We start from the raw sequence: 26,128 nt of genomic DNA on the forward strand, positions 1-26,128 counted from the left end.
ACTGTCATAGAAAAAAAAAATGAGTCAATGAACAACCCTTGATGATACAGCTAGTGTGCTTTATTTGCTGAACTTCTGATGTTAAGAGCTGTTAGAGAAGTAGCAGCTGTGGTCTCTTATGTGCAGGGGTAAGTAGTGTAGGGGACTAACACCCAGAAAGGGACTCTCCTTAACAAAGTAGAAGAGGAGGGGGAAGCGAAGGGAAGATCTGTATGAGGGAGTCCTGGGAGGAGAGGGGAGTTGATATTAGGATGTAAAGTGAACAAATAAATACTTTTAATAAAAGAGAAAAAATACTGTTTTAGAAATAAAACAAAAACATTGTGGTCTCTTAAATACATTTCTTTTAAAATTGCACTTCTGGTGTGTGTGTGTGTGTGTGTGTGTGTGGGTGTGTGTGTGTGTGTGTGTGTGTGTGTTCACGTGCCATGACAAGTACAACTTTGGGGGTCAAGGAACAACTTGTGGAATTGGCTCTCTCTTCTTTTATATGGGTTCTGAAGATTGAACTTAGGTCTCCAGGCTTGTGCAGCAAGTGCCTTTATCTCACCAGCCTTCTGTGTTTTCTTTCTTAAAAGTTATCTATAGGTATGTTTGTATATGTCTCCTGTTCACCTGTAAGCACATGCATATACCTACATAAGGAGACCAGAGAACAACCTCAGGTGGAAAGTGAGAACTAACTCCACTAAGTTGTTTCTTATTGGCCTAGAACTTACCAGAGTGGCTGCCCAAGGACCTTCAGAGGTATTTTTAATACCTCTCTAGTCCTAGGCTTATAATCATTTATTACCATGGCTGGCATTTTACTTCCCTTGGGTTCTAGAGATCAAAGTGAGATCATCATGCTTACAAGGCAAACACTTCACTGAATGAAATATCTCTTGAGCCTGAATTTATGATTTTAATATTAAAAACATTAAAACAACATTTTTATGTTCTAGGTGTCCCTGCTTGAAAGTGTAATTTTTTTTTTATTCTATAGGATCATATGGAATAGCCTTGCAAATCAACTGACACTTAAAGAACCACTCATTTCAAACACACATAGCACAAATGTCGTTTAATTGCCTTTACACCATGCCAGAAGGTACTGGAAGCATCTTATCTAGTCAAAGCAAGCTGGTACATCAGCAACAACAGGGTGATCTTAAGGTTCAAGCTGTTCCACAGAGTGACGAGTTCTGAAAATACACCGCCAGTTGTCACTATCAACCTTAACACATGCACTTCTGACAACTTCCAATTTTCTACAGCTTTGGTAATTGAAGCAGAATTTATATTAATTACCTAATTACATTTTATTGTCAAAATATCTTTGATTTTAAAGTCACCGTTCTTTCCCAGTGGCAAAACAGACTCCAAAGCTGTCCATGAAGCTCTCAGTACCCTGAACTATAGTGATAATGTCCATTATTTGTTGGTTAATACCTCAGCTATGTCTTTTCAAAGTTCATATCCCATAATTCCCAACGAAAAATTCCAGCTGTATCTGCTGCCAGTTCCCATTGACCTAGACAAGTAGACATTTGAGAATTGTTCTCCAAATAAGAAGTAGGGAGGTTACTTCTGCAGCTATGTATCCAATTATTTAGCAATTGCTAATTACTGAACTGTGTTCTCCATTGGGAGCACCATAAGGTACTTGTGGTTATTAAACAAACATAAAATTAAGCATCTAAAATTTCACTGCAGCTACCTGTTGAGAGCCCAGTTTGTCTGTTCCATATTGGAGGGCAATATGTACATCTCCACAAAGTTCTACAGGAGTGTTATGGAAGGGGATTCTTTCTGAACCATTCTGAAAGAAGGTGGCTGGAGAAGAGGATCATTTAAGCACCATCTGCCAGTGGTTCTAGAACCTGGATTAAAGCAAAGGGGAGCAACTGTTTGCTTGTGTGCTTGGTTGAGTTTTTACAGTGCTCTTATGACACAGGTGGCTTCCAAGTAGGTACATATTAACAGCACATACAAACAATCTGGTTTAGCTGCTCTGGGAATGGGGACAGTGAACCTAGGTTTTTAGAAGCACCTATGATGATTTTATTTTGTGGATGGGCTTGAGAGGCACTGCCTCTACGTACATATTCGCTCTGATGTCACAGCACACCCTTCATGGAAACTGTGTTGTAAGTAGCATACTTTCCCCCTTATTCCTTTTCACTTTGCTCCTCCTCCTTTTCCTCCTCTCCCTCCCCTTCCTCCTACTTCTGTTTTGTTATTGTTGTTGATGATGTTGTTTTTTTTTTTTTTACTTTGGGACTAGGTCTCATTAAGTAATTCAGTAGGTGACCTCATTCTCCTTTTTCCTCAATCTCCCAAATTCTAGGAGTACAGGTCAGGGGCTGCATACATTTTTAATCTAATAATACTATGTCCTTAATTAAAAGAACTCTTGGCCAATTCATTTTAATATTGTTATTTTGTCAGATCCCTTAAAGAGTCAGTATTTGTCTTTATGGTCTGACAATTTTGTGTTTGGTTTTTTTTTTTTACTCTCAGCAGAAAGCATTAGAACTTTCCAAAACAGGTCTCTTCACCCATCTCCTTTGTGCCAGGCCCTGTCGTGGAAAATAGGGGTGCTAGACCCTTGCAGAACTTGGGGACCTTCTTAGGTACTGAGAAAAGCACAATTAGACTGCTGAGTAAAGGTACTTGGCAAGCACTCTACCAGTGGAACATGCACACATGTATGTAGGGTTCACTAGAGATAGAGTTACAAATGATTGCAAGCTGCTCAACATGGGAATCAACTGGGAATCAAACTCTGACCTATTCCAAGAATAGCAGGTATTCCCAACTGCTGAGCCATCAGTACTCTATTTCTTGCTGGGGAAAAAAATAGTGCTTTCAAGGCTCAAAATAGTCAGCAAGTCTAATACCTATGTCAGTGATAATCCAGATTAGATTTAGTATAATCACACCCAGTACTTATACTCCCTAGGAAATAATGTGGTTAAAGTAACATTTAAATGTTCAAAAGCATTAAATTGACAAAAGTCATATCTTTCAAACCCTTAGCAGTTGACTGTGCAATGTCTAAGCACTAATGATTTGGATGGGTGAATATTTACTTGTGGCTTAAAGTTTTTTTCCCCCAATATTTCAGGGCCCTGTCAAGACAGGCAAGGTCTCTACTACTGAGCCATATTCATTCCCAAGTCTTCACTCATGAATTAAAAGTAATTATAACTTTTCTAAAATTAGAATAAAAATAGCCATGAGACAATAGAACCCACCTGCTGTCTTTGAAAGACTTTCATTATCTGGTCGTACTCTGTTCTTCAGCGGCCTTCCACACAACTGTTCTATATAAGTACCATCCACTCAGATGGCTTCCCACACATTGGTTCCTATCGAAGTTTGCCTCATTGCATCCATGAATATCTTCATGCTGCTTACCACTAGTATTTTTTCTCTCAAGTGCAGATGTGTAACAGGCTTTCACGGAATATTATTTAATGCTAAAGAAAAGGTATTCAGTTATTTAATTTCATAATATTCAATAACATTAAATATATCATTATATTTGGTGTCAGGGAAAACGGTACACAAGTCAAACAAGCAGTAGAGCTGGAGCACGATATGAATCTGAAGGCTATTGTCTGTAGGAATGATACGTGAGAGTGGCATGAGCTCTAGACAGTGGATCTTCATCCTACATCAGCATGAAAGCAGCCCAAAGCCGGGGCAGATAGCTGGATGTGAACCCTAGAGCTTTGGCTGGCTGATGGGGTGAGGCCCACAGACTTACATTTTTATTTGTTTAGTTGGTTTTTTGAGGCATGGCCTCTCTATGTAGTCCTTTCCTGGAACTCCATTTATAGACCAAACTGGCCTGGAACTCCCAGAGATCTTCCTGCTTCTGCCTCTTAAGTGCTCGGATTAAATGCCCGCCTGTGCTTCTTCTTCCCACCTGAATTTGTATTTCTGACTACCTCAGACCACACACAGCAGCACACAGCAGCACTGCTGGAGAAATCATGCTCAGGCTTCATAGGTGTGTGTGTGTGTGTGTGTGTGTGTGTGTATCACATAATGTGCCTGAGATGCCAAGCAAATAATAAAGGATGACAAGATGTTGAATCAGGAAGGAAATTGCTCCTCCAAGTCTACAAAAAAGACCCATTTGAGGCTGATGGAAATAAGAACTGATGCTGAAGTGTTTGTAGCAACTTTGTTACAGAGAGGAAAAATACAGTCCAAAGTGCTGCTTCAGCACTCTGATGTGTTCACATAGCCAACAAGACCAATGGACATTCCATCAGTCAGGTCCTGCCAGCTCCAATGGAAAACAGAAAGAGCCTGAAGGGGCACTGTAGGAGTTTGGGGAAGATAACGTCAAGATAGATTGTATAAGTATGTGAAATTGTCAAAGAAGAAATAAAAGATGTGTTGGTAAAAGGGATCAATAGAGGAAACCAACAAAACAAAACAACAACAACAAAAAAAACCTGAATCCTTGAGAACATAGGTGAAAGACTCAGACACTAACATTAACTGGAGTCGTTTCTTGTGTGAGACATACAACTCATTGATAATGTCTGTGCGAACCTTTTTTATCTATGGATGGCATTTTCCACATGGCCGTCTGTATGCCCTTCTTTGAGAAATATCTTCTGATCATTTCTGTGTTTTCAAGTTGTCCTTACTGTAATATATGCAGTTTGTGCATGGACTGTGAATGAGACACTGGGATGCACCATTGGTATGTTTTCTACGTGTGAGAGCTGTGCTGTGATCAAGTCAGATGAGACATTTTTAAGCAACAGATTTTGAGTGACTCTTCTATAGATCAGAGGCAGAATAGTATCAAGACTGACACATTTATGGACATGGAGACACAAAGCAAGAGGAGAGGGATAACCACCAGAGGATCTAGCGTGTGTGAGAAATCTCTCTAGAATTGCTTCAATTTCTCTCTAACTTTGAACTGATAGAAATGGAAAAGGTTAAAAGACCCTATCACATTTTCATCAATACAGAAGCAATTAGCAGAAAATGGACAAGAAGAAAAAAAGCAGGTTATTTCATAAAAAATTAAAATGGCTGTTTAAGATACTCGATTCCCATTAAATATAATAATGGGATAAAAACTTTGTTCTATATTTTTAATGATGTAAATTATTAATACTTAACATTGTAAATTAAGTATAGCATGAAATGTGTCCTTTTAACTGTTCCTAAGTTAGGCACATTAGGCATGCCCACCATGCAGTATTTCTCTTATTCACCATCCATTTCCACAATGTCCTTTCCTCTAGAAACAAGAAAATTCCATGTCTATTAAACAATTCTCCAAGATAAAGATCCCTGCTAACCACCATCCTGCTTTTTTGCATTTATGAATTTGATACTTTGGTTACCTCATATAAATGGTTGATTACATTTTTATCTTATGGGTCTGAATTATCATGGATATCATGTGTTGACATGTGTCTGGATTTCTTTTATTTTTGAGGCTAATATTCCATTCTATGTACAGGACTACATTTAGTTTAATCATTTACCTGTCAGTGGACAGTTGGGATTCTGACTAATTCTACAATTGAAATGGTTATACAAATATCAACTTGTGCTCTTGATTTCAATTATTTTGAATATACTTTAAGAAGTAAAGTTGGTGGGTTTATCAAATAATTCTATTTTAAACACTTTGAGGAACTCCCACAGTGTTTTTCAAATATTATGTACCATTTACCTTCCTTCAAGTAGCCACAGGGGTTCCAGTTTCTTGATATCCTTGATAATTTTTTTTATTTCTTTTTTTGCGGTATTGGAGATGAAATACAGGGTCTTGTATACACCAGGCAAGTACCCTACAACTGAGCTACATCCTTCTTCAGGCCTCTTTTTATTTTTAATGGGTTCTCACTAACGTGGTTCTTGAACTCATTCTGTATCCCAAGCTGCCATTGAACTTATTTTTCTGCTTCATTCTTCCAAGTGGCTGGAATCACAGGCTTGCGCTCAAAGGCCCAAATTGTTGTTTTCTTTTCCCTTTTGCTCTTCCTTCTACCCCTCCTATTTTAGATAGTAGCCATATGATGAGCATGATGTGCTATCGAACAATATTTGGGGGTTGTTATTTCCCTAGTCATTAGTGATATTTAACATGTATGTTGGATAGTTTCAAACTACGACTTGCCACTATCTAGAATCACTTGAGAAGAGAATATCAGTTGAGGCTTACTTAGATTAGGTTGACCTGTGTCATGTATGTAGGGGGATTGCACTGATTGTACCTAAACTCGTTTTGGGTGTCATTAATCCATGGGCAGAGGGTTCTGATGGACAAGAGGTAGATGAGTGCAATCAGGCAGCAGGGGTATATTCATTTTTCTGCTCTTTTTAAAGGATATAGTATGACCAGCTGCCACTATGATTTTTCTGCAAATATGGACTGTAACCTAGAATTGTAAGCCAAATATACCTGTTTGTCTCCAACATTGCTTTTACATGCACAACAGAAACAGTTACAAAAGCATGTATTCATGTGTTTGTTGGCTATTTGTAGTATATTCTTAGGAGGAATGTCTATAGGAGCACTTTGTACTATTTTTACTTTGAATTTTGTAGCGACTGTGTTTTAGAGCCTTATCAGTATACCAAACATCTGGAGTAGTGGGACGCGCCTTTAATACCAATACTTGGGAGACAGAGACAAACAGATCTGTATGAGTTTGAGGCCAGTCTGGTTTTTAAAATTAGTTCAAAGACCAGTCAGGACTATATTCTAGGACTTTGCCTCAAAAGATCAAAATAAAAGACCAACAGAGGTGAATTGGGCACAGTTCCCTGATATCCATTGTCTAGCTCTGGACTCACCCTGCCATCCTGAGGAGCTTTGTGGGACTCCAGAAGCATGCTGCTTTTCTGAGGGGGAATGTGGGAGCGAGGGGTAACAACCTGCTTGAAACCCTCCCCCATCAATCCTATACCAGTCAGGTCCATGTGGGGCATCATTGTATGGCTCTGGGCTTACCCTGACATCCCAAGGAAACTTGTGGGACCCCAGAAGCATCCTGTTTCCTCTGTGGAGGCCTTCTGATTGGCAGGGGGCAGAAACAGCCAGCTTAGACCACTCCCTCAGGAATCCCCTGCCAGTTGGGCCCACCTGGTGCCCAACCAACAGAGGTGAGTTTCAGGCTATCCCCTGGCCTCCATCATCTAGCCCATAATTCTCCCATCCTTCCCGAGGATGTCCAGGAGTGTCCAGCTTTGACCCCTCCCCAGCCAATTCCCTGCCCGATGTGTCAACCTGGGGCACAGCCAGATAGGTGAGAAACACCCTGTTCCCCAAGATCCAATGTCAGGCTCCATCTGCCTCCCCAAAGAGTCCTGCTGACATTAGGATCACCCTGCCAACAACAGGGACAAACAAATGTCTAAAAGACAGCATAAGAACACAATCAGCAATAGCCAGGGCATTATGGCCCATCTATCCTGCTGCAGCAAGCCCTGGATATCCTAACACAGCCAAGCATAGAGAGACTTTGAATACAATCTTACAAAGATATAGAGGCCTTTAAAGAGAAAATTAATATATCCATTAAAGAAATACAGGAAAATAATCACACAGGTGAAGGCAATGAATACAATTATCCAATAATTGAAAATGGAAATAGAAGCTATAAAGAATAGAAAAGAGAACAGGAACTACAGATGCAAGCATCACTAATAGAATATAAGAGATGGAAGAGAGAATCCCAGGAATAGAAGAAATTGACAATGCTAAATCTAAAAAATTCATAACACAAAACAAACAGGAAATTTGGGATACTATGAAAAGACCAGCATAAGAATAAAAGAAATTGAAGGAGAAGATTTCCAGCTCAAAGGACCAAAAATATCTTCAACAAAATCATAGCAGTAAATTTTCCTATTAAAGAAAGAGATGCCTATAAAGGTACAAGGAGCTTACAGAACAACAGATAGATTGGACAAGAAAATAAAATCCTCTTGCCACATAATAATCAAAATACTAAATGTACAGAACAAAGAAGAATATTAAAAGCTGCAAGGGAAAAGGCCAAGTGACACATAAAGAATGACCTATTAGAATTACACCTGATTTCTCAATAGAGATTCCAAAGGCTAGAAGGGCCTGGACAGATGTCTTGCAGACCCTAAAAGACCACAACCTAGACTACTATACCCATCAAAACTTTCAATTAGTATAGAGGGAGAAAACAAGATATTCCATGACAAAACCAAAGTCAAACAATATCTTTTCCCCTAATCCAGCCCTACAGAGGACACTAGAAGGAAAACTCTAACTCAATGAGGCTTACACCCAAGAAATAATTTCATGCAAAAGAAGAGAAACACACACACACACACACACACACACACACACACACACACACAAACACACACACTACCACCACCATAGAAATAACAGGAATTAACAATCATTGGTCATTAACATCTCTAACATCAATGGACTAAATTTCCCAATAAAATGACATGGGCTAACAAAGTGGATGTGTTAATAGAATGATTCATATTGCTGCATACAGGAAACACACCTCAAGAACAATGGTAGACATTACCTCAAAGTAAAGGGCTGGAAAAAGGGTTTCCAAGCAAATAGACCCACGAATCAAGCTGCAGTGGCCATTCTAATGTCTAATAAAGTAGACTTTCAACCAAAGTAATCAAAAAACATGGGAAGGACACCTTATACTCATCAAAGGAAAACTCCACCAAGATGACGTCTCAATTCTGAATATCTATGCCTCCCAAGGAGGGCCACCCACATTCATAAAAGAAACAATACTAAAGCCTAAATCACAATCAAACCCACACAATAATGGGAGACTTCAACACCCCACTCTCACCAATGGACAGGTCATCAAGATGAAAACTAAACTGAAATAATGAAACTAACAGATGTTATGAATCAAATGGGCCTAACAAATATTTATAGATCATTTCACCCAAACACAAAAGATTAGACCTTCTTCTCAAAAGATATAAGAAGATTAAAATCATCCTATGCATACTATCAGATCACCATGAACCAATGCTAGACTTAATAACAACAAAAACAACAGAACACCCACATACTCATGGAAACTGAACAACTCTCTACTCAATGACCACTGGATCAAAGAAAGAAATTACAGACTTCTAGAATTCAATGAAAATGAAGGTACAACAGACCCAAACTTATGGAACACAATGAAAGCAGTGCTAAGAGGAAAGTTCATATCACTAAGTGCCTTCATAAAGAAATTGGAGAGATCTCATACTAGCAACTTAACAGCAAACCTGAAAACTCTACAACCAAAAAGCTCTGCATCTAAGAGGAATAATCAGGAAATAATCAAACCCAGGGCTAAAATCAATCAATTAGAAATAAAGAGAACAACTCAAAGAATCAACAAAACCAGGAGTTGGTTCTTTGAAAAAACCCAGCATGATTGTCAAACTCTTAGCCAAACTAACGAAGAAGCAGAGAGGCAATATCCAAGTTAACAAAATCAGAAATGAAAAGAGGAACATAACAAACATTGAGGAAATCCAAAGAATCCTTAGGTCTTCAAAAGCCATATTCCACAAAATTGAAAAATCTAAAAGAAATGGATGATTTTCTTGATAGATGCCATTTACCAAAGTTAAATCAAGATCAGGTAAACAACTTTTTTTTTTTTTTTTTAAAGATTTATTTATTTATTATATATAAGTACACTGTAGCTGTCTTCAGATACACCAGAAGAGGGCATCGGATCTCTTTACAGATGGTTGTGAGCCACCATGTGGTTGCTGGGAATTGAACTCATGACCTCTGGAAGAGCAGTCGGGTGCTCTTAACCGCTGAGCCATCTCTCCAGCCCCCAGGTAAACAACTTAAATAGTCCTACAACCCTGAAGAAATAAAAATCATTAAATTTGATGTAGAATTCTATCACACTTTCAAAGAAGAACTAATACCAATAATCCTATCCAAAATATAGAAATAGAAGAAACAGTGCCGAACTCCATTCTATGAAGTCACTGTAACCCTGATACCTAAACCACAAAAAGACTCAACAAAGAAAGAGAATTTCAGACCAATTTCTCTTATGAACTTTGATGCCAAAGTCCTTAAATACTCACAAACCATATTCAAGAACACATCAAAAAGATCATCCACCATACCAGGGATGTAGGGGTGGTTCAATGTATGAAAATCCATCAACATAATCCAGCATATAAACAAACTGAAATAAAAAAAATAACACATGATGATGAGATGCTGAAAAGCCTTTGACAAAACCCAACACCTCTTTGTGTTAAAAGTCTTGGAGAGATCAGGGATACAGGTGTATATCTAAGCACAATAAAGACAATATATAGCAAGCTAATAGTCAACATCGAATTAAATGGAGAGAAACTTAAAGCAATTCCATTAAAATTGGGGACAAGATAAGGTTGCCCACTCTCTCCCTATCTCTTCAATACAGTAACTGAAGTTCTAGCTAGAGCAATAAGACAACTAAGGAAAATCAAGAAGTCAAAACATTGCTATTTACAGATGAGATGACAGTATGTATAAATGATCCCACAAATTCTACCAGAAAACCCCTACAGCTGATAAGCACCTTCAGCAAAGTGACTGAATATAGCTTTAACTGAAAAAAAAATCAGTAGCCCTCTTTTATACAAGCAAATGGGCCCAGAAGGAAATTAGGGAAACAGGATTCTTAACAATAGCCACAAATAATATAAAATATCTTGTTGTAACTCTAACCAAACAAGCAAGAAAACCTGAATGACAAGAACCTCAAGTCTCTGAAGAAAGAAACTGAAGAAGATATCAGAAGATGGAAAGATCTCCCATGCTCATGGATCAGTAGGATTAACATAGTAAAAATAGCTATCTTACCACAAGCAATCTACAGAGTCAGTGCATTTTCCCATCAAAATTACAACACAATTCATTACAGACCTTGAAAAAGCAAATATCAACTTCATATAAAAAACAAAAAATCCAGGATAGTTAAAACAATCTTGAATGATAAAAACTTCTGGAGGTATCACCATCCCTAATTTCAAGCTGTACTAGTAATAAAAACTGCATGGTAATGGTGCAAGTTGGTCAATTGAATTGAATTGAATTGAATTGAATCAATGACCCAGAAATAAACCCACACACCAAGGCTACCTGATTTTTGACAAAGAAGCCAAAACCATACAATGGGAAACTGAAAACAAATGGTGCTGGTCTAACTGAATGTCTGCATGTAGAAGAATGCAAATAGATCCATATTTATCACCCTGAACAAAACTCCAGTCCAAGTGGATCTTGTACATAACTTAAACATAAAGCCAGACTTGAATATTAAAACCAGAAACACTAAGTCTAATAGAAGAGAAAGTGGGAAATAACCTTGAATGCATTGGTTCAGGATACAACTTCCTGAACAGGACACCAATAGCTCAGGTACTAAGATCAACAATTAATAAATGGGACCTCGGGCTGGAGAGATAGCTCAGTGGTTAAGAGTACTGACTACTCTTCTAGAAGTCCTGAGTTCAATTCCCAGCAACCACATGGTGGCTCACAACCATCTGTAAGGGGATCTGGTATACCCTCTTCTGCTATGACTGAAGACAGCAACAGTGTACTCATAATAAATAAACAAACAAACCTTTAAAAGTGGCTATTTCTTTAAAAAAAAAAAAAGACCTCATGAAACGGAAAAGCTCCTGTAAGTTAACTGACACCATCAATAGGACAAAACATCAATGGCAGAAGGCTGATATCCAAAGTATGTAAAGAACTCAAGAAGTTGGACAGCAACAAACCAAATAACCTAATTTAAAAAATGGGATCAGATCTAAACAAAGAATTCTCAACAGTGGAATCTCTGATGGCTGAGAACCACTTAAAGAAAGGTTCAACATCATTAGTCATCAGAGAAATGCAAATCAAAACGACTCTGATAGTCCATCTTAGACCATCAGAATGGCTACGATCAATCAGCAGCACGTGCTAGTGAGGACATAGACCTACATTGTTGGTGGGAGTGCAAACTTGTACAACCACTCTGGAAATCAATCTGGCATTTTTGTTTTGTTTTGTTTCCAGAGAATTAGGAATAGTGCTACCTGAATATCCAGCTATACCACTCCTGGGCATATAACCAAAAGAATCCCTACCATCCCACAAAGACACTTGCTCAACTGTGTTCATAGCAGTTTTTATTCCTAATAGCCAGAAACTGAAAACAGTCCAGATGTCCCTTGCTTGAAGAATGAATAAAGAAAATTCAGTCATTTACTCAGTTATTAAAAATAACATCGGTTGAACTCCTGTGCCCCTGAGTGGGATATGAGTCTCGACCCCAGTGCACTGGTTCCTATCAATAAATCTCATGTTTATTACAGCAAAAAAAAAAAAAAAAAAAGAACATCAGGAAATTTGCAGGCAAATGGACTAAACTAGGAAATATCATCATGAGTAATTTACAAGTGGAAATTACCCATAAAGTACAGGATACCCAGGCTACAATTCACAGACCCAATGAAGTTAAATAACAAGGAGGCTCAAGGGAGGATGCTTGAATCTCAGAAGGGAAAATAAAATAGTCATGGGAGAGTAGATGAAGGGAGGACACTGGTTGGGAGAGGAGATGGGGATGAGAGCGGGTTGGGGGTGGTGGTGGGGGTGGGGGTGTTGCTGATCAAGTGTAGAGAGAGCCTGGGAGAGTGGGTTGAGAGAATGAATGGAAACTGGCAGCTGTGGGGATAGGGGAGACATTTCTAGGATGTGCCAGAAACCTGGGATGTGAGAGGTTCCAGGAAGTCTATGAAGATGACTCCTACTGAGATTCCTAGCAGTGGTGGATATGAAGCCTGAACTGGCCACCTCCTGTAGCCAGGCAGGACTCACAGTGGAGGGATAAAGAGCCCAACCTACCCACAAAGCCTTTGATGCAAAATTTGTCCTGTCTACGAGAAGTGTAGGGGCAGGGATGAAACAGAGACTGAGGGAATGGCCAACCAATGACTGGCCCAACTTGAGCCCCATCCCATGGGCAAGAACAATACTCTGATATGCTTGCAGACAGTAGGCTAGCACAACTGTTCTCTGAGAGGTTTCACCCAGCGGATGACTGAAAGAGATGCAGGGACCCACAGCCAAACATTAGATGGAGCTGGGGAAATCTTGTGGAAGAGTTGGGGGAAGAATTGAACAAACCAGAAGGAATAGGAACTCTACATGAAGACCAACAGTCTCCTAACCTGGATCCTTGAGGGCTCCCAGAGACTGAACCACCAATCAAAGAGCAGACACCAGCTGGACCTAGGTCACCTGCACATATGTAGCTGATGTACAGTTTAGTCTTCATGTTAGGCCCTCAACAACTGGAGCTGGGGTTTACCCTGACTCTGTTGCCTGCCGGTGGATTCTGTTCCCCTAACTGGGCTGCCCCTCGGTGGAAGGGGATGTGCTTAGTCCTGCAATAACTCGAGGTGCCAGGGTCAGTTGGTATCCAGGGTAGGGCATCTCCCTTCTCAGAGGAGAAAGGGAGGGGGCATGGAGGAGGGGCTGTGTGAGGGGGGACTTGGAGGAATGGAGCTTTGATCAGGATGCACAGTGAATAAATAATTTAATGGAGAAAAAAATCAAAATAAAAAACCTAAAACTACAGAGGCTAAGTAGATAGCAGAGGATTAGTGGAAGGGGTAGATATTTCAGGAAGGGGGAAATAACATACAGTGTTTTGGAGAGATAAAAGGCAAACTAGAGTAGGAGGATTAAATGGGGAAGGGTGAGAGAATAGGGTAATGGAGAAAATACGGGCAGAGGAAACCAACACTAAATGTCTTCTCCTAAGCCATATTGGCAACACAGTACTATAGAAGCTTCCTAAAATGTATACATATATATAAGTTCTTCGAATAGCATCATTGACACAGCCGTGTCCACTAGGAATGGTGGAAGTCATGAAGCCAGTACAGCTGTTAGACATAAATTTTAGCAAAGATGAGTTGAATGCTGCCCTCACTGTAGTCTCTCTCTTACTTTTAGGTTTTTGGTCTCTGCATGTTGCATTCTTATTGACTTTCTCCATTACGATTTATTTTATGCCCTTTTCTGAGAAGATTAAATTTGAGTCTTTTTAGGAAAATCCTAAAAATAACTTTATCTGGCCCTATTTGGAGGTCTTCCTTATGCCCCGGAGGTTGTTTAGCACAGGTAAGTACACAGCTAGAAATTTCTTTAGGAGGCCATTACTACAGGAATCTTCTTGGGGTATCCACCCCTAAGCAAACTCAAATAGTATAATTGGTGGAGGGTAAATAGAGACTATTGATAAGCTCTGATTGGCCAGGAGAATAGGTTACAGATTCACAGCCTTGTCTTACAATACACTTAGAGTTCTCTGAAAATGTAGTTTAAAGATAGGGGGTCACACAGGGTATACCCCTGGAGGAATAGAACTCAGTAAATATGATAGATTGAATAAATAAACTTTTACTACTTTATAAGATACAGTAAAAGTAGTTAGATATTAGTATTTATTATTTATAAAAAGAACAGTTCAGATATTCTTTGTCTGGAGTGCTTTAAAACTAGTTTGGTCTAAAAGCAGTCTAATGTATTTGCTTTGAAGGAAACATTCTTTAAATTCTTTAAATTGAAGTTTAGGTCTGATAAAAATAAAATCTGTTCTATTTGTATTTTTAAATTCTGACTGAACTTGTAATGAAATATCAAACACATAATCTGTACTTTTCAGATAAGTTTGCCTTTTTTTCTGTAAAGCCTGTGTAAATAAAGAAGCAATGTGGTTGCTAGTCAGTCGGAGCTGAGAGATTCCCCTGACCACCTTGCCTGACTCACTCTTCTCGCCCCCTCACAGACTCATTATATCCTCTAGAGGAGCCCCATCAACAAGCAATGACTGGGGAAGGTCCCTGACACATTATCATGTGACAAAGCCCATCTAGGTATCTTATGTTATCAAGTAAAACCATCCAGTACCAGAAATGGCTTATATCTTGTCAAATCATTGTCCTCAAACACCCAAGTCACAGGCTATTACTAGGGCTACTGGTTCCACTCCCCAACCAGACAATAAGGCCTTATTGCCTTAGACACCATGTTCTTATAGTCTCTCACATGTAGAAATTATGCTTGGACCTATCTAGAAGCTTTACTCCTACTGAGTACTAATAATGTTGCAGGAAGGTACTATGCATATGACTTGGGGAGGAAAGAAATCATTCCTATCACCCAGCCATGAATCCCATGGCCCTGCCTATAACATACATATGTGAAAGGATGGCACAAGTGTTATGATTGGATTTAAGGGCCACGCCATGAGATAGAGCCTAAGCCTGACTGTGCTAGCTAGCTTTTGATTTTTGTTAACTTGACATAGCTATTGTTATTTTTCTTTTTTCTTTTTCTTTTTTTCGGAGCTGGGGACCGAACCCAGGGCCTTGCACTTGCTAGGCAAGCCCTCTACCACTGAGCTAAATCCCCAACCCCGCTATTGTTATTTTGGAAGAGGGAAACTCCATTAAGAAAATGTCTCCACAAATCTGTTGTTGGCAAGCCAATGGTGCATATTCTTCATTGGTGACTGATGTGGGAGGGCCTAGCTCAGTAGGTGGTGTCATTCCTTAGCTAGGGTGGTCCTGGGTGAAAGCAGGCTGAACAAGTCATGAGGAGCAAGCTAGTAAGCATCCCACTTCCGCAGCCCATGTGTCAGCCGTGTCCCCACATTCCTGCCTTGTTTAAGTTCCTGTACTGACTTCCCTCAGTGATGGACTGTGCTGTGGAACTGTGAACTAAAATAAATATAGATCAGTGCATAGCACTCATCACAACCTTCTTCTTTCGGTAGTGGTAATCAACACAGAGACCAACAATTGGACAATGTGCAGAGAGTAAGAGACTTTGGGATAACCTTGTATAGAAACAAAAGCCGCCACCCCCCCCCCCCAAGAAAAGTCTAGTGCCACTTAAGAAAAAGGGAAATAATTTTCAAGCATTTATTGCCACCACTATTAATTCCAAGCATTCTAAAATGTTTATGGCAGTGTTACTTTAATCCCCCCCAAAGTTCCACCAATACACTCTACTTTCTAGACATAAACTGGCATGATAAAGATATGCAGTTATATCTATTGACCCAATGATCATAGTTGCAACAGAAATATAAAGGTGGCTCACAAAGAGGACTTTCAAATGAGTCATAATATAGTTCCTTTTTGAGATGCCATACAGAAGATTAAGGCTAGGATAAATGAAGAAAACTAATCAATATACCTGAGTTAAAAGTAAGGAGAATCGGGGTTAAGGATTTAGCTCAGTGGTAGAGCGCTTGCCTAGCAAGTGCAAGGCCCTGGGTTCGGTCCCCAGCTCCGAAAAAAAGAAAAAAAAAGTAAGGAGAATCTACACACAAGATCCTTTTACAGCACAGAACTACAAAGCCCTTCAAACAGGGGTCTCCTTAAAGGAGAAACATGAGGACACATGCTGGATTCACAACATGAAATCTTTCCTGGAAGGGCACACATGCTGAAGGTACCGGTCAACGGCAACAACAGAACCAGAGCTGAGTTTATTTCTCTCGTCTGCATTGTGGTTATCTCTTTACCTTTAAGGAGACGCTTCCTTGCAGCAGAGGCAGAAGAGCGGAGAGTACTTGGAAGTTTGAAACCATCAGAGTTAAGGTGAGTCTTAAACTGACCTGAAAAACATGAGAACATTAGTGGGTGGTAATAGCAATTAAATAATTGAAATATTTAAAGACTTGGATCTCAATCTCTACTAAAGCACAGCTCCCTTCTAAGTATTTAGTAATTTATATGAAGCAGCATAACTGGAACACACGGATTCTGTTTCAAGTCCCTTGCCTGCTGGTTGATGTGCTGGTCAAGAGTGTTCATTCTGATGTTGGTGCACACTCCTGATCCCGACACTTGGAGGCTAAGGCAGAGAGGTAGGTATTGGCTGTCTGCTTATATATGGAGCATGGTGCCAGTCCTTGTCTCAAAAATCAAAAAGGAGGTTGGAGCAATAGCTCAGTGTTTAAGAACACTGGATGCTCATCAAGAAGACCCAGTACCCACATGGTGGCTCACAATGATCTGTAACTCAAGTTTCAATTTTTGATCTCCACAGGCACCAGGCATGCACCCATATACATGCCCATAATACACTCATACAAATTTAAAATCAACAATAAATCAAATATAAAATTTGAAGACATTAAAAAAATCAAACAGAAGTGCTAAAAATGTCAGTAAATAACACCAAAAATTAGGACGATAAATAAAACTAGATGAGTAGCTAAATGGTAAATTTTCAGTGATATATATATATATATATATATATTATTTTTGAAACAGAAGGGGGTATTCCCACAATGGGAAATGCAGTGCATGAAGAAAAACCAAAATGTTTCTCAATTCATGAGGTACTCAATAAAGTATGATACCTTCTGTTTCAGATCATCTTGCAGAAAGTTAAGGCTGTGAAAGATGAAGGAAATCTACCAGGTTGCTTTGGTTAATGGTAAGGGACTGTGTCCACACACAGGGTGCTTTACTCTAGCAAACCACAAAACCCTCACCACACCTATACATTTTCGTTGAGATCATGGAATATCTCCTGTGCTTGTTACATTGGTTGCTCATTGGAAGGGCCACAGGTTAAGTACAGTAGAAACAGCCCAACTGGACCACAGAGTTCATTTCACAGACCTGTATTACAACTATACCCTTACCTTCAAAGTCTTGCTTACTGAAGTCAAAATATGAAACAACCGGTTTATTTGGAACGTCAACACTTTTCTGAGGTAATGGTTTAGGTTTAGACTGCCCTGGAAACACAAGAACAATGTCATTCAAAGTATATTTTTAAGGCTGAGCCTTTTTCAGCTTTCTTCAGCTACTTAGACTGAATGACTAAATGCCTTCTGGATGTACTTTCTTTTTGTCCCAGTGGGACATCTAGGCTGTTTTCATTTCCTAGGTACTGGGAATATGGCAGCAGTAAATGTGCATGTGTAAGGATCTTTGTAGTAGGGTGCAGTTATTTGTGAGCACAACTAAGAGTGGCCAAGGTGGATCATTTGGAAAGTCTAGTCAGTTTCTTCTAGTATTTCCACAGTGCTGTACCAGTTTGCACTCCTAACAACGACTAAGTGTTTTTTAGACTAATGACTTTGTGCATGTCTGGGCCAACATTTGCTGTCTTCTTTGTTTTCTCCCTGAACTGTAACCATTCTGACTGGGGTCAGAAGCAGTTGTTTCCTTTCTCTGATGGCAAAGAATAGTGATTGTTTAAAAGGAAATGGTTGCAAATATTCACATCCATTTTCTTCTTTTAAGAACTGTTTAGTCACATGCCCCAGAAAGACAAATACTGCATGTTATTATTTATACATAGATTCTAGATTTACATCTTTAGATGAGTTTTGAAAATGCAATACTCAGAAGTCAGGGAAGTTTTAGGGTGGTGCTTTGAAGGATAGATCTCAAGGGAAGGTGATAGAATTCAGGTGACTTGAAGCAGGAAAAGGAGAGTGATGGAACGGGATATATCAAATGGGGTGAGGAGTGGGTCATCCACACACTCCTACAGAGAAAAGTAATTAACAGCCTTACCCAGGTATGGATCCTGTGATCCACAATGACAACTGGCCTGGCAAATTTTGCCTACTGGTACAATAGTGACACAGATTTAATAGGAATAACAACCACTTTCTGACTGGATTTAAAACAAGACAACAACTGTTGTTGTTTCTGACTGTTCAACAAGACAAAACTAATTTCCAGTATTAGTAACTGTGTCAAGAGCTCATGGCTGCCTGACTTATAGGGGAGAACCTAGCACTATTATTCTCTTAAGTGGACACAAATAAACTGTCCCTTGAGTTCGTATCCTTAGCCCCCAGATTAATGCATTTTCAATGTTTATCTGAAGACTTCATTTTGCAGTATTTGGCTGTGAATACAGAGGTCCCCATGACTGGGCATTATAGAGAATATATGAGACTGCAGAATGTCCACCTCTAAATGAGACCTCTAAACCTTACTCCCTCCTCCTCCACTAGGGTCATTGTGGAAGAGATGGAAGACAGATTATGATAGTCAGAGGTAGTGGACCCCTGTACCAAGTGGTTTTATTTTAAATCTGGTATAACAGGGCCATTGCACACATGAATTTACAGTGGCCAGTGCTTAAGAATATTATAGCCAAATACTGAAGACCTATGCAAGATCAAATCAACAAAAACCCCAGCATGGAAGGGAGAAGGGCTCAGGAATCCATATTTCATGGCAATCGATTGCTGCTAGTAGAACAACAGTCCATTTTCTTTTGGCCTCCCTCCCTCCGTCCCTCCGTCCCTCCCCCCTCCCTCCCTCCTTTCTCTCTCCATCCTTTCCTCTCTTCCTTCCTCCCTTCCTCCTTTTCTCTTATGGTTTATCCTCACATCATTTCTGTTCCACACACAAAGGGTTATTGAATGGAGAGGACATGTGTGCCACAAATGGCAGGGCTGATCAAGCCTGTTGTAGGTGAGTTGGCCTCTGGTTCCATTTTCTTGACATTTATTCTCTCCAACATTTATTCTTATTTCATTTTGAATTACTGGGGAGTGAACCTGGGTGGATTCTATGTGTGGCAAATACTCTACCCCTGAATTATATTCACTCCACCTTCTTGATACAGAAAACTATGAGACATGCTGTTGTCACGTTTCCCAGGCTGGGTGTGAATTTGCAATCTTATATCAGATTCTCAAGAAGCTGTACCCACAGAAGTGCATTCTCTCTCTCTCTCTCTCTCTCTCTCTCTCTCTCTCTCTCTCTCTCTCTCTCTCTCTGTGTGTGTGTGTGTCCCTTCTTCCTCCTTCGTCACACAATAGCAAAGTTTTCTTTATATTACTTAGTCCCCCTTTCTTCTCTCCTTTCTGATATAGCCATATAATAGGTATGAGGTATTAGGCCTTCAATTTGAGGTTGATTTCTCTAATGATATTTATCATATTGTATATGCCAGTTACTTGGAATATCCCCTAGGAGAAACAGCTATTACAGCAGAGCAGAGTTTGCCGGTTTTTTACTTGAGTTTGGTTGTTGAGTGTAATGATCAGTGTTAATCGTCCACTTGACAGAATCTAGTATCACTTAGGAGTTGGGCCTCTAGTCATGATTGGGGGGGATTGTCTTGATTGCATAGTTAAGACAAGATAGTCACCCACTGTGGGTAGCGCTTTTGCCTGGGTTGGACTGCACAGATGGAGAAAGGAACTGAGCAGCATCATGGACTCATCACTTTTTGTGATTCTGGATGCAGCATCACAAACCACTGCCACCTTGATTTTCCCTTCATGATGGTCTGTATAGTTGAACGGTGAGCCAATGTAAACAAACGCACCCTTTCTATCTTAAGCTGCTCTTGTTGGGAAATTTTATTGCAGCAGCAGGAAAAGTAAGATAAAAATTCGCACCAGGTCTGGGATCATTGCTATGCAAGTCTGACTGTGCTTCTTTCAGAGGGGCTGCAGGTGTGGCTGCTGTGTCACATGTGCATTATTAGGTGGTGGAGGGGACAGATGCTATGTCTACACTCAGTGTTCTAACCTGTGAACATTGATTTATTAGTAGCCTAAGGGGCTATGTAGGCCCAGATGGGCTCAAGGGAGGGCAGTGAGCCCAAGATGACCTGTCTGGTGCCATAGGGCCTGGACAGGGAGCTAGCCTGAGATGGCCACCAGTCTGGTACTGCACAGGCCTGGGGGTGGTCAGACCATATTTGAAATGACCCCTATCTGGATCCATAATTCACAAATGGGGGAAAGCATTCCTGAGATCACTCCTTAGAGACCCTGGGCATCACTAAGAGAAGAGGAACAAGTAAGTGGTGGAAAAATGGAAGAGAAAGAGAAACAGAAGCGTGAGAGCACAATGAAGGGGTAGAACTGGACACTTGAAGGTAGTGAGAAACAGTTGGATGTTAGTAACTGGTGATGTCCCCTGGGACCATGGCAGGGTTCTGGCCTGTGTTGCCACTGGTGGCCACTTCTGGGTCCCTGCAGTGGCAGGACTCTGTTAGCATCAAAGTCCGGGCAGATGTCTCTAGTCTGAGTTTTGTTGATGGTTGGGGATATGTTGATGTCTGAGGACTATGCCTTATTCCTTGCCTGGGCATCATGGCAGAGCTGGCCTAGAGCCATGAGAGCAGGAGGTTTGTTCCTGCCCCTCGTGCTGTAGCAACTTGGGAAAGCAGACCATTTATCTTGCCTGGGCAGCACAGTAGAGCTGACCCCACAAGTGGCGGGGTGTGGGCAAAGGAGAGACGCTCTCCCCCACCCTGACCTCTTGACCTGTGGCTGTCAGGAAAGCTGGCCCTGGAGTCATGAAGGTGAGAGAGTTGGCCTTGCCCGTCAACTGCTGTAGCACTCAGGAGAGCAGTCCCTGTACATCACCTGAGCAGCACAGTAGGGCTGGCTTTGTATGTGGGGGTTGAAAGCAAGCTCACCCTGAAGGTATGAGTGTGGGAGGGCTTACCAAGCCTCTTGTCTGTTGTGCAGTGGAGTGAACAAGTGAAAGATGCCCTGTTCCCCTCCCTCATCCTTCACCATGTACAGCAGGCAGGAAGAGTTGACCCTGGGGTCATGAGAGTAGGAGAATTGTCCCTGTCCCTCACGGGCTGCCACACTTGGGAGAGCTGGCCTTGCACCTTGCCTGTGCAGAGTTGTCCCTGGTTGTAGGGGTTGCTGGTGAGCAGGCTCCTAGGGCATGAGTGCCAGAGAACCATCTTAGCCCTTTGCCAGCTGCAGTACTGGGGAGAACATGCCCTGCTTCCAGTCTAGGCAGCACAGTAGATGGCACTGATGCTGTGGTTTAGGATGAACTAATCCTGAGGGAGGGCATGAGAGCAGGAGAGTTGGGTCTGCTCCTTGGTGACTGAGGCATTGGATGGGCCACCTAGGGCAGGGCAGGAAAGTTCGTCTTGGTGGTATGGGGCTTGAGACAGGATCAAATAGTATATCAGGAACATGGATTGGAGCCACATGCGTGCTATTTTGGCCAAGAATCTATTTTAATTATTCTTGAGCCCCGAGTACTTCAGTAAAGTTGAAATTCGAGGGAATGAACTAATTTTTTAGGCAAAGGAAAATTTCAGAAGTAGGGCATTAGTGCGTGAGCCTAGACAGCAGCTGTGATTCTGAAGAGATAAGCACTGCTTAGCAGAAACTTTCTGTGCTGAACAGAGATACTAGGAAAGGTGTCCCAAGGGCAAAATCCACTGAATCCTCTATCCACTGAAGAATCAAGTTTATATGAAAGAAAATGTCTAAACAGAAGGGGTTCCTTGTTCCTTGAAGGCAAGTGTCTATGGCTGTGTTTTTCCAGGGTCAGCAGGCAGAGACTAATACAGCTGTGTTCCAAAGAAGTCAGATTATCAGTCTGGGACTATAACTTGGGAACATTATGATACTTGCTTGGCAGGCACCTATTTTGAAAAAATAAGGGGTGATGAATTCCTGGTCCACAGAGCAGAATGTGTCAGGCAACATGTCTCAGTGTCACAATCCATGCACTGATATCCCAGCAGGACATCGTACGAAACTATGAAGGTAGATCCCAAGTCGCAGTGAAGAACCCAGGATATTAGAAATGCCATGGCTGGATACTGTTTTCCCACTTTTAAGGAATGGGAGCATCCGCATTTTGCTCATGCTTCTTCTTGAGCTTCCTGTGGTCTGTGGATTGTATCTTGGGTAGTTCCAGCTTTTGGGCTAATATCCACTTATCAATGAGTGCATACCAAGTGTGTTTTTCTGAGATTGGGTTACCTCACTCAGGATGATATTTTCTAGTTCATCCATTTGCCTGTGAATTTCATGAAGTCATTGTTTTTGATAGCTGAGTACTACTCCATTGTGTAGATGTATCACAGTTTTTGAATCCATTCCTCTATGAAGGGCATCTGGGTTCTTTCTAGCTTCTGGCTATTATAAATAAGGCTGCTATGAACATAGTGGAGCATGTGTCTTTTTTATATGTTGGGGCATCTTTTGGGTATATGCCCAAGAGAGGTATAGCTGGGTCCTCAGGTAGTGGAATGTCCAATTTTCTGAGGAACCTTCAGACTGATTTCCAGAGTGATTGTACCAGTTTGCAATCCCACCAACAATGGAGGAGTGTTCCTCTTTCTCCACATCCTTGCTAGCATCTGCTGTCACCTGAGTTTATTATCTTAGCCATTCTGACTGGTGTGAGGTGGAATCTCAGGGGTGTTTTGATTTGCATTTCCCTGATGACTAAAGATGTTGAACATTTCTTTAGGAGGGGATATAGAAGCAATGCTTAGAGCAGCAACTAAAGGAATGACCATTCAGAGCCTGCCCCACATGTGGCCCATATACACAGCCACCAAAACTAAATAAGATTAATGAAGCTAAAAAAATTGCATGCTGAAAGGGACCAGACATAGATCTCTCCTGAGAGACACATCCAGAGCATGTTCAATACAGAGGTCAATGCTAGAAGCAAACCACTGAACTGAGAACAGGATCCCCTTGGGGGGGATTAGAGGAATTATTGAAAGAGTTGAAGGAGCTCGCAACCACATTAAAACAACGGGCTGGAGAGATGGCTCAGCGGTTAAGAGCACTGACTGCTCTACCAGAGGTCCTGAGTTCAAATCCCAGCAACCACATGGTGGCTCACAACCATCTGTAATGGGGTCTGGTGCCCTCTTCTGGTGCATCTCAAAACAGCTACACTGTACTCATATAAATAAAAATTAATAAAAAAATATTAAAAACAACAATGCCAACCAACCAGAGCTTCCAGGTACTACGGAAAGACTATACATGGACTGACCCAGGACTCCAATTGCATATGTAGCAGAGAATAGGCTTTTTGGGGCATCAGTGGAAGGGGAAGCCCTTGGTCCTGCCAAGTTTGGACCCCCAGTGCAGGGGAATATGGGGGGGCAGTAAGGGTGATGGATGGGGGAAATTCCCATTTGGTGGAGGGATTGGTGATGGTGGCTTATGGACAGGAAACCGGGAAAGGGAATAACATTTGAAATGTAAGTAAAGAAATATATCTAATTTAAAAGAAAAAAGAAAAAAAGAAATGCCAGGACTGTAGGCTGTTTGTTGAGGAAAGCTGGAGGCATGGGAAGAAGCCAGCCTAACCAAGAGTCCTGCTGCAGACAGCAGGACTGGAGAAGTGGGGGTGCTGAGGCCTTTTGAAGCTCAGATTATTTCATTATGAGTCCTCAATGCTGGACAAAGAGCTGTAGATTTGGTGTTTTCCCTATCTTTTGGTCATGGGTTAGAATCAGAAATATATTTGGTGTCATGATGAAAATATGTTACAGGACTTTTTACATTATCGAGCACATAGAAACTGTCTTGAGTCTCAGGTGACAATGTAATTGTGAACCTTTAACCTACTCTGATAGCTAAAGACTATGGGAGCTTTGGAACCAGAATTGTATTTCTGCTAGTGGAGGACCATGACAATTTGCTGAGAAGGGGCAAAAGGTTATGATAAAGTCACATGTTTGAGTGTCAAGTTGACAAAAGGTGGTGCTCTAACTGTCAGTGCTAACCGTCAACATGATGGAAGAGGATTATCTGGACATGACTTGTTTATGCCCAGTATAAGTTCTGGGCTGGGACATTGGACTGGGTTTAGTGAAGAAAAGAACCTGAGGAGAGGGCTGTGTTTAGTACTATCTGCTTCTTGACTTAGATACAATGGGAGCAGCCGCCTCAGGCTCCTGTTGCCTTGACTTCCTTAGTACAAAGGCTTCAAATGTGAGCCCAACGCAAACCTTTCTCCTTTAAGTTGTCTTTATCAGGGTATTTTACCAGAGAAATAGAAAAAGTAGCTAAAACAAGTTTTACAGTTCTATAGATATATTTTTAGATACTTAATCTTTATTCAGGCAAAATTGGAAAAATTTCTCTCATCCTGTGGGTTACTTTATATGGTTTTTCTTTTAAAAAATTTGTATTATATGTTATTTGAAAGCTGCTCTGATGCTTTGATGTAGACATTTTTAAAACTCTCATAAAGCCAAATTTACTTTTTTATTTTTAAATTGTCTTTTATGTCACCAGTAAAACACATCATCAAATCCAATGTCATGAGGAGTTTCCTTTGTATCTTCTAATAGTTTTGTAGTTTGACTCTTCCTTACAGGGTTTATTCATTCTGAATTCACTTTTGAAAATAATTTAGGCTAAAATGGGGAGCTTCCTCATTCAGCTCTGTAACATCTGGTTTTCCTTGCACCATATGTGGTGGAATGCCTTGTGACACTGAACGGTATTGGTGCCTTGGCAGCATAGGTGTGAGTTTACTTCTGGTAGTCTACAGGTCATCTCTGTGTATACCAGAATTATAATGTCTGTAATGTTGTAATATGTTTTAATCATGAAGTGTGAATTCTACAATAATTTAAAAATGGACTTGACTATTTCAGTAAATGGTTTTTCAAGCTTTAATAGGAATTTTCCTGACTATTTTTTATCACTTTCTGTATTTTTGACATATATCATTATTTTAATGTAGTCATATTTTCAGTCCATAAAAAGTCTAGTCGTGGATATAATACTGAGTTATATATATGTTTCTATTGCACACTAGCACAACTGCTAATTATATTTTTTTAGGAAATTTTATTTTTGTAATACTTACTAAAATTAAAAGATTATACATGCTATTAATTTAACAACCCCTTTTAAAAACTACTTCATAGAAACCTAAGTAATATAATAAAAATGCATGCGACAATATTTATAACTTCATTGTGTTTACAACAGAAATATAAGGCGACTATAAAAGGAACTATTGATGTGTGATATATCGACATTTGAGAATATCAGGAAAAATATTAAGAGTTTGAGACAAGAATTGACCTGGGTTAGTGGTAAGGGGCATCTAAGGGCAGCATCCTAATTGGTGTACAGAAACAAAAAGTCCGCCAATGGTGTGTCTGTTCACAGGAAGAGCACAAGAATATGCTCAAAGCCTGCAATGTCAGCTGTATGCTGGAGGAGCTGACATGTTGGAGAGACTTGTAAATGGAAATAGTTGGAATGGAACAGAGCTCTGTTTCACATATGTGTACAACAGA

At 40.4% G+C, this 26,128-nt stretch overlaps 1 non-coding gene across 1 annotated transcript; it reads left to right on the plus strand.

The window, feature by feature from the left end:
- The first annotated feature begins 20,506 nt into the window (after window positions 1-20,506).
- LOC116886738 lies at window positions 20,507-20,637 on the plus strand. Its single transcript, XR_004386146.1, has one exon. It is a non-coding gene; the product is annotated as a small nucleolar RNA SNORA17 (small nucleolar RNA).
- The last annotated feature ends 5,491 nt before the right edge of the window (window positions 20,638-26,128 follow it).

The sequence above is a fragment of the Rattus rattus genome, chromosome 17 (assembly GCF_011064425.1).
Source record: "Rattus rattus isolate New Zealand chromosome 17, Rrattus_CSIRO_v1, whole genome shotgun sequence".
NCBI classification, from domain to species: domain Eukaryota; kingdom Metazoa; phylum Chordata; class Mammalia; order Rodentia; family Muridae; genus Rattus; species Rattus rattus.